The sequence below is a fragment of the Manis pentadactyla genome, chromosome 9 (genome assembly GCF_030020395.1).
Source record: "Manis pentadactyla isolate mManPen7 chromosome 9, mManPen7.hap1, whole genome shotgun sequence".
Taxonomy (NCBI): domain Eukaryota; kingdom Metazoa; phylum Chordata; class Mammalia; order Pholidota; family Manidae; genus Manis; species Manis pentadactyla.
The window spans coordinates 102,737,662-102,747,936 of record NC_080027.1 but is presented as its reverse complement, the minus strand read 5'-3'; the positions used below and the strand labels follow the sequence as shown (position 1 = coordinate 102,747,936).

General features: G+C 37.4%; 1 protein-coding gene across 3 annotated transcripts in view; it reads left to right on the top strand.

Moving 5' to 3' along the window:
- Positions 1-340: 340 nt before the first annotated feature.
- RC3H1 (ring finger and CCCH-type domains 1) overlaps positions 341-10,275 on the top strand; it is an 89,368-nt gene continuing 79,433 nt past the window's right edge. For 2 of the 3 annotated variants that reach the window (XM_036918493.2, XM_036918492.2), the window contains exon 1: positions 342-622. The gene's annotated coding sequence lies outside the window, so the exon portion shown is untranslated. Of the gene's footprint in view, positions 623-10,275 lie in introns of all 3 variants that reach the window. The other variant, XM_036918494.2, reaches the window with a different exon arrangement.

Genomic DNA, 10,275 nt, shown 5'->3' with positions numbered 1-10,275 from the left:
GAACCGGGGCAGGGGACAGAGCTGAGAAAGCCGAGCGGGCAGCGGCAGTGCGGGACTTGACGGTAACGCCGGACATTTTCCAGCTCACCGTCACCGTCTGGCCGCTCGCCCGCGGGCGCAGAGGCCCCGGTGGGGGCGGGCCGGCGGGCGGGCGGACCAGTCCTCCGGCTCCGGGCGTGGGCGCGCCCGAGCTGCGACACCAGCGCCGCCGGCTTCCTCCCGGGCGTTGGCGGCCCGTGACTCAGAGTTCTGCTCCCGCGCCGCGCCGCCCCGCCCCCCGCGGGGCCCGCCCCCCGGGAGGAGGAGCCTCGCCGCCGACCCCGCCCCCGTCTCCGGGGCGGGCAGCAGCCCGAGGAAGAGGAAGGGGACGGGGACAGCGGACGACGGGGCGGAGGAGGAGGCGGAGGAGGAAGAGGAGGCCGACCAACAAGATGGCCCCTGCTGCAGGAGCAGCCTCGGCAGCAGCAGGTGGGAGGCCGGAGGCGGCGGTGGCGGCCGTGGCCCGGCGGCCTGGGACAGAGTCAGAGTCGACGGTGGCAGCGGCGGCGGCGGCGGCTGCCGCGGCGGCGGCGACGGCCGCGGGGACTCGGAGCTGAGAGGAGCTGCTGCTCGGACCAGCGCGGTGAGCGAGCGGCGAGCGGCGGGCGGCGGCGGCGTGGGGAGCGGGCGGCCGCCGCCGGGCCTCCGCAGGGAACAATAGGCGGCCGCAGCGGGTGAGGGGCATTCCTCGTCCTCGCTCCTCGGCGGCCCGACCCCCGCGCGGCCCAGGGGCTTGCCCGTGGCCAGCGTCCTCGAGGCCTCAGGCCGCCGCGTGCCGCCCGAGGGCCTGCCCGGCTGGGTAGGCCGTGGGGCGCTGCGGACGCCGCCCAGGGCGACGGGAGGGCGAGGGCGGCTGCGGCGGGAGGGAGCGGGCCTCAGGCGACCCGCATACCGGAGGAGGCAGCGCCCAGGAAGCGCTTTTTGGACCCGGGTCTTTGGAGGTGGGGGAGGTGGACGCGTCTGTAAACAGGCGCCGCCTTTATCTCCCCCTTAGGCTCTCTTCCCCAACTCCTCAAATGCTCCCTTCCTCGGCCAAACGGGTTTTACTATGTCTGTTTCCTTGAAGCTCCTGGAGACCGAGCCATGTAGTTGTCTTTCTTCCTGGTAGCAATAGGAAAATTGTGTACGCAGGTGTCTTTTTAAAAAAATTTAAGTGTTAACAGCCGTAATAAATATACAGGGCAAAATGCGATTGTCGATAATAGGTGGAGAGGGATGGAAGGCTGAGGGATGTTCCTCTTGAAACGTCTCTAAGCATCAGTTCTTTCTAAACATCAGTTATGCTCACATCCCGAGTGAGAGTGAAACAAGGGCTCTTTTGGAGCAGTAATAATATAACTCTTGACATCCCAGCATAGTCCATGAAACTGGAAACAAAGCCACTTACTGGCAACGTGAAGACAAATTGTAATGTTTGAATAGAACTTTTCTTCAAATCAACCGTTTTGAACTATTTACGTGCCACATAAGAAACATTAACTAGCATAAAATGGACCTAATGAAGCATTTCTTCAGGAGACAGAAGTGTTCATCTCCACGTTAGAACTTCTTGTGTCCTTATTAATGTTCTATTTTTGCCTATAAGTAATTAGTCCTAAAATTAAGACCAACCCTTTCCTTTGAGTTCGAAATCTGATTTCTAGACCAGATTTTATAAGATTTCAAAACTTATTTTCAAAAGCTAGAAGCAACTATATTTTGAATGTTTATGCTTATGAAGAGTCAGCTCTTCATTAAATTTTCTCTAAGGTAGTGGTGTTCTGAAACTTCAACAGTTAACTGTAACTATTTCTCCTAAACTTAGTATCTCAAGCATCTATCGCACCCATTTCCAAGTGAGGGGGGAAAACACGTAAAGCTACTACTCTTCCAGTTTCTGCCCAGGGGTGCAATTTACATTAAAATTGTTTGGATGAATCCAAGATTGCTTTCCACTATTTAACATTAAATTTCCACTATTTAACATTCAAAATGGTCCGCCTAGTTTGCCTTCTTAATAGACTGACCTGTGTGGAGAAGGTGTCAGTCTTTCGTCCATTTTTAGAGTAAATTTCTAGTTAGATTTGTCCTTATCTATTGTAATTCAAAGCATTTTCAGGAAGTTTGATGAGTGGTGTTTAATTCTTCCACAAGAGTTGACAGTAAATACGCTATGAATAAACATGGCAGTTGAACTATCTTGTTTTAAGGATTAAAGTATATAATGGATAAATATGAATGACTTCGATTTTATGCCAAATACAGTTTATGTGGATGTGTTTTGACTTATTAAGCGGTGTGGGGAAAACAACTTTCAGATGGCTTCTGGTAATGTGAATTTGAAAAGGACACTTTGAAAAGGACACTTTTAAGTGCTCAAATCCATGATTTTTTTTTTATGGTGAATTTTGTTAAGTACAAAATTCAAGGAAAGCCTATATTGGTAATTAGAATTTATCTGTGACCCTAAGCCTATTAGAATATTACAGTAATTTGCGAGTTTGTAAGTTTTAAGTGTTGCTTTCTTACAAAAAAATATCTCATGTTGTATCAAGGACAAATTTGCCTTCTACTCAATATCATTTTCTTGAAAACAGATTTTTAAGTGTTGAGATTTTGTGTTTGAAATTGGATGTTGACCCAACAATTTGTAGGTTGAGTATGGATTGCTCTTTCTGTTTAATATTGAAAAAAATCTCTTAGCAAATTCTCCTTTCATTTGTGTCAAAACTATTTTAAGATGTGATCCCTCAGTTGTCACCTGTGCACTATCAATGTTCCCATTATTTGGGTTCAGATTTTCTCAAGTAATATCTAAGAATTTCCTTCTACAAAGTTTTGGGACCATAGCCTAATAATTAGATTTGAATTTTCTTGGTAATACTGAAAGTTAATGTATGTTTGATTCATTTGAAGAGATTTGAAAGGGTTTTGTTGTACATAAAAATAAAAAATATTATAAAAGCGTATTTGTTGAATGAGCAGACACATTCTCATTTAATCATCCTAGTTAGGCTGTAATAATGGTGATATTATCATTTTATGTATGAGGAATCTGAGGCTAGGAGAAGCAGGGTAACTAGCAAAAGCCACATAATTAGTACGTAAAAGAGCTTAGTCAGACCTAGGTCTTGTGACACAAATTAGATGCTTTACTACTGCCACCATATGTCTCAAGGTTAAACTTTGAAGCATCTCCTTTATTAACAGCTTCCTTGTTTTGACCACGAACTGTTTGGTAAGGCTGTCTTGCCTTTAGCCCTGGTACCCTTTCTGTTACCATGATTTGCACCCTGCCAAGTTCCAGAAATCATTATTCATGTGGATTACAAAAGAAACACTTATTGTTGCTTTTAACAGATGTGAATGCTATAAATATAAAATTCATAACCATTTGTGTAGGACAGATTTGTGGTGTTGCTGTAGTTGTTTCATGGCTTTGTTGTGTAAGCAGTTACTACACTGTGCTTTGAAACACTTTATGAAAGTTTAAAAATGACATTAGTAACATTCAGTATGTTAAAACTGGGTCAGCTAACAATTGAAATTGTTCATTTATAATTTTTTTTAAACCGTAGACCATTTAAAATACTCCAGCATTTGTCTCCAGATTTTAGGGTTTGAAATGGGAGTTTGGTGGGGTCTAATCAGTCTCCTTTTACATATTGTCTTAAAAGTGGTTTGCACCCAGCAAAGTGAAGAATAAACTGATAAATGATCCTTTTTTGGTGGACGCACGCCTCTGAACAAGATGTTCCTTGGCAGGGTGTACTGACCTGATTTAGCTTTGGCCCTGTCACTGCTCAGGAGTTCAGGTATTCTTTGGGGTTGGATTCAAGTGGATTTAAATTCTCAGATTGGCCTGAATCAAAACAGTCACAATAGGTTTTAAAATCAGCCTGTTCCTCAGGATCCTCTTTAGATCTCTTTTGTTTATTCCTGGAGTCTAGGCTAGATTTGGATTAGCCTTGGGAGGTATTGCATAAAATTAATTTTGTCCGGCATTTGTACAAAGGAAGTATTTATTAGTCCAAAGTTTCTTAAGATAGATTCTGTAAATTTTCAAGTATGAAGTTTATTAATCTGTTGTAATGTTGCCCTGCATCTTCAAGACAGTTTTAGCATATTTATTTGTATCCATTATTGGTCAGACTTGTTTATTTCTTACACAATCTTGTTTACTTTTTGTATAATATTAGACTTTTCTTATCAGTTCACAGTGCTGCTCTGATTAAGCTTGGTAAAAGAATGCTGGTAAAAAATTTGAGTTTGCTGTACATGCAGTAGTTGATTTGGATGAAATTCTGTTCTGTCATAGAGGAATAAATGTTTTAAGGTTCATTTATATTTTTCTTTAAGATTATTTACAAATGTATGTCAGAGCAATATTCTTTTGATGTTTGTCAAGCATTTTAGCACTGATGTCAGTACATAACACTGATTTTCACTGTGCATATATGGTAGTAATTCAACTTGTAATGCATTTTCATCTGAAAATCTCCACCATTTAAAAAGCATTTGAACATGGTAGCAATGATTTTGTAGAAGATAAGAGTTCTGAGGGGGGTCAATTTTATCTATATATCTTAACTTACTTTTTCTAAATTGAGGTTTAAATCACATAACACAGTTAGCCATTTTAAAGTAAACAGTTCAGTGACAGTACATTCACAATGTTGTGCAACCACCTCTAATTCCAAAACATTTTTATTACCCCAAAAGAAACTGTACCCATTAAGCAGTTACTCCTCATTCACCTCTCTACCTAGTCCTTGGCAATCACTATTCTACTTTCTGTCTCTGAATTTAACATAAAATTATTTTGAGCCAAGATTGAGGAAGAGTACTATGATTGAAATTGCAGGAAAAACTGGGGTATGATGGTTACGAATCAAAAACCACCTCATTCTTTGCATGCTTTTGTAAGTGAAATAAGGCATGCTCCCAGAGCCTCTTTATAGAAGAAAAGTTAAAGTCATAGCAGTGTGCAATTTTAGTTTTGATCATTCTAGAAGAGTTGTACTCAAACTCTCAGACTCCTGTGGTTTCCTTACTGGATTGTAAGAATTAACTAAATTAGTGTTCTATACACATTTAAGCAACTAATACTTATTTAGTCTTTTGTCTACAACTTGCTTGCCTTTTGATGTTTCTTAATGTATAGGAGAAACTTGGAACATTAGCAAAGACTTACTTGAGATTGGTATTCAAGAGTGATCATTGGATCGAGACTTCTGTTTTTAAGAGTCTGAGTGTATGATGAGTTTACTCAGCTTATTTTAGAATATTTAGGAGTTATGATTTGCCTGACACTCAGTTTTTAATCCCTTTTAATAAATCTTAGAAACTAGTTTGGCCCTATGTTTGACTCCCTCCAAAAGAAGGCACTGTTAAAGAAGCAATTGGTTTGTGGCTTTTTTGATTGTTGTAGTTGATTAATTGAAGAAAACCATTAGGCTTTCTTTCTCTCTGGAATAAAGTGTATAAAGTTGAATTTTTGTAAGTTGAGAATTGTTGCTGCTAAGTTTGAAGTTTCAATTTTGGGCTTTGGAAATATTTATCACTATCTTAAATTCAAAATGGTACTTAACCTAATTAAATTGAAATTTATAGTGAGAGGTGAAATACAGATTTCATGTTATCAGTGGATATTTGTAATGAGTTACAGGAGGTCTAAGTGGGGAAGAATTTAGATTTTGATAATACTCTCACCCACTTTTGGAGAAAATTTAATTAATAAGTTTAGTTATAAGAACAACTTTAAAAGTGATGAGAAAGAATGACATAAGAATATGTAGAACTCAATACAGTAAAATTCCTTCTTTAATAGTGACCTTTTTCAGGGAAATATCAACTCTAAATATTTATATTTCTGTATTTTTATATAACAATTTTTGATAGTAACATTTATTGGAAAGGTATTGTACTAAATAAACTTAAGAATAAAAATAACATTTAAATGAAATGATGTTTAGCGATCCATGCTTGAAATATGGGTCAGTGGAAGATTTGTGAATGAAACAGAATCACTATATTCTTAGCTTTTGCTGTAGAGCAATATTTCATCTATCCAGGTCTCAGTTTAGAATAAGGAGGTAAAAAGACCTTTAATTGTCACAAAATTAATGAACTAAATTACCTGCAGTAAGGGTAGAAGCTCTCTTGCTTTGTATATAATTCTAACAAGTTTCATTATCCATTTTCTACTCCCACAGCAGAGTAGTTGTGGGGTAGAGGTACTATAGGTAAGATGACAGCAAGGTGGGTTACAGGAAAAATACATTGGCATGGGCCCATTTACTTAGGGGTCAGCACCTCATGAGACTCTGAGTGTAATTAAAGAATTAATTATTGGATGGTGCCATATAACCTGTGGGTCCTGATAATAAATTCACTGCGGGAAAATTAAATTATAATTTTGGGAATCATAAAAACATAAAGAACATATTAGAATATAGACTTTGGAGTCGGATATATCTAGGTTCTCATCTTTTATCACTTAAGCTTTTTGATTCTCTAAAACACAAAACAGTAACACCTTCCTTTAAAGATTGTTTTGAAGTTTAAATGAGATAGCATATATCTTAATACAGTACCTGATGATATCTAGTATCACTAAATTACTGTTATTTTCTTCCTTAAATTCTGTTTAACAAAAATCATTTTAGAAAGGTATTCATTTGGAATATTTGAAAAGTTGTGCTGTAAAATGTTAATATTCAAGCTATATATAAATTTTTTCTTATAGTTTAGGATTAACTATATGTATACTTTTGGGGGTGGTGACCAGAAATGAACTACCATTCTCATTTTCTTCCAACATCAGTCTTTCATTAATATGGACTTGTGCTGTTTAATAGCACTACCTACATCTGGCTACTTAAACTTAAGTTTTTTAAGCACTCAATTTTTTTAGAACACTCTAGGTTTCCAGAAAAATTGCACTGAAAGTACAGTTCCCATATACACCTTCCCCCACAGTTACCTCTGTTAATAAATAATGTTAGTGTGCATTTGTTATAAGTGATGACCAATATTGACATATTGTTATTAACTGAAGTTCATAGTTCACATTAGGATATACTCTGTGCTGTACAGTTCTATGGGTGAGATTATCTTCTTGCACTTAGTAATGTTCATTTAAGTTTCTTCAATGTTTTTTCGTGACTTGGTAGCTCATTTTTTTTACTGCTAAACAGTACCCCACTATATGGATAAATTTAAGTTTTAATTTAAATACAATTTCAAATTCAGTTTCTCATTTGGACAGGTACATTTCAAGGAATTCAGTAGCCACATATTGGGAAATGCAAGTACAGAACAGCATCTCAGTAAGTTTTATTGAAGAGTACTGCTATAAACTATACCCCAAAAGTCCAGTTCTCCATTTATATTCAGAGAATTTACCCATTTACATGGCCTCAATTCATTCTCAAGCCTACATTTTCAGTGCTACCAGCAACCCTAAACATCACATAATTTTAAATCCTTTACTCCCCACAAAGAATCAGCCTTTCCAGATATCGCCCATTATACTAAGGTTCATAGGTTTCCTATCAGGACATTATCTTTTACTCCATTCTTCTTTGTTCCTAAAATCTGGCGTCATCTTTCTTATTGTTTTTCTCTAAACCTTTTGAATATTTATCAAGGGTATGTAAATCTCAGAGCTAATAAATGGCAGAGTTGAGATTAGAATCTAGAAATCCTATTTTACTTCTCTCTTGGGATCCCCACTAGTTGTAGTTGCTTTCATAATAACTTTTGAAGTTATAATCACTTTCGAATAAATTACTGGGGACTATTTGATTATATACTATGGAATTTAAAATATACTTTTACAAACCAAAACTATTGAGACCATCACTATAGATTTAATAAATTATTCATTATTAATCTTTAAACAAATTAGAGCCTTAAGTGAAGAAATTTATCCTATTTAGCTAATTTTTCTCTATAATTCAGTTATGGTGGGAAAATAGTTTTTCTTCCATATGTGTCCCATTTTAGATAACATAAGTTTATTTCCAGTACTAATACAAATTCGCTGGTAAGGGTGAATAGAATTTAACTGAATGTTATTGGCATCCAGATTCTCTATTGGCACTGATTTACATTTGTATTCTATTCAAACTAAACTTTGATCTGTAAAATCCAACTTGGTTACTACATGAACTTGTCTCTTCCTAAATTCATCATGTTCAAGTTCCCAGAGCTTGAAAATAGACAGCTTCTTGTCAGTCCTTTTACTTTTCTTGTGAGGTAAGCTACACCTCTACTTTTGATGGAAGTAGCCACACTTTGTATGGTCTTGATTCGACCTTCTTTGATCATGCTTGCCCAAAAGTCCGTTTTCGTGGAGACATTCTGTTACAGAGTAGTAGTCTTCCATATTAAGGTACTATACTTAAAAAAAAACTGGGATTTTAACCTTCACTTTGAAATGCTTTCCCTGTAATTATCGCTTTTAAAACCTATGCTTTATATGTCAATTTTTACATTAATTCCCCTACTGATAGTAGTTTTTGAATTGTTTTGATTAAAACTGTCACTCCTTGCTTGAATCTAGACTCTCTTTAAATTTATTTAAAAACTTAAAAAAATAAATGTAGGTCTCTCCATATATTTAGAAAAATTGAATTATGGATTCTTTGGATTGGCTCTGTTTTTTCAGACATGTCATTTTATTATGTAGGTCTTTGGTTGCTCCTAAGGCCACAAAAGCCTCTTTAAATTTATTCTCTTTCTACTGCTATTTTTTAAAAAGATGGGTTTTGAAATAAAATCCTTAGAAAGTGTAATGCTTATATCCCTTTATATGCATTTAATAATAATTCATAGTATCATAAAGCCTTAATGGATAATATTTGAATGAAAGCATCATTGACTATTGAAGTAATAGCACCTATTCTCCCAATGACTGACTGATGGGGGAGTGCAAGATAAAACATAGTATCTTCTTAGGTATATAATGACAAAATAATGGGATGGGGGAAGAAGGGAGGAACAAAACTGTGTCAATAGAATTTCTATAGTTGAGAGTGGTTTCAGGTTCAATCGCTAATTTTTGTTTTATTCTTTTTGTTTTTAAAAGACTTTTTAAGAGCAGTTTTAGGTTCACAGCAAAACTAAGAAGAAACTACCAATATTTCCCATATACTTCTGCTCCCACCCATGTACAGCCTACCCCCATCATCAACATCTACCACCAGAGTGATTCCTTTGTTACAATTGATGAATCTATATTGACACTCAGGTTCATAATCTACATGAGGGTTCACTCATGGTGTACATTCTGTGGTTTGGACAAAAGTATAATGATATGTATCAACACTATAGTATCACATAGAGTATTTTCATTGTCCTAAAACAACTCTCTGCTCCGCCTATGCATCCTTCAACCGTTCATCTTTTTGTCTCAATAGTTTTGCCTATTCTAGGATGTCTTAGAGTTGTAATCAATATATAGTCTTTTCAGGTAGCTTCTTTCACTTAGTATATTCAGTTAAGTTTCTTCCATGTCTTTTCATGACTTGGTAGTGCATTTCTTTTTAGCTCTGAATAATATTCCATTGTCATGATGTACTACAGTTTATTTAACCATCTACTGAAGGATATCTTGGTTGATTTCCAAGTTTTGGCAAGTTAGAATAAAGCTAATATAAACATCTTTGTGCACATTTTTGTGTAGGCATGTTTTTACCTCTTTGGAGTAAATAGAAAGGAGAGAGATTGCTGGATTATATGCTAAGAATATGTTAGGTTTTGTAAGAAACTGCCAAACTTTTCCAAATTTACTGTCCAGTTTTGCATTCCTACCAGCAGTGAATGAAAGTTTCTTTTGCTCCACCTCCTCACTGGCATTTGATATTGTCTGTGTTCCAGATTTTGGTCATTTTGATAGGTGTGTAGTGGTATCACGTTGTTTTAATTTGCATTTCCCTGATGACATATGATGCAGTGCATCTTTTCATACATTTATTTGGAATATAGTGTTGTATAGTTGGGATGATTCAGTATATACCTTTTCATATTAGCTTTTTTATCCTCTTTAATCTGCCACTTCAGTTTTAGTTTTACCTAGCTTATATTTTTAAGAATATGCTTAATTTTGGAGGCATACTTTTCTTCTAAATATTAGGTGTCAGTATTAAAAAATACAACTCATCTTGTGACAAATTCTGCTGTCTTAAGTCCCACTGCCATTCAGCTTTATCTTTTATGTGAATTGTTCGGCACTGCTTTAGAAATGTGAAA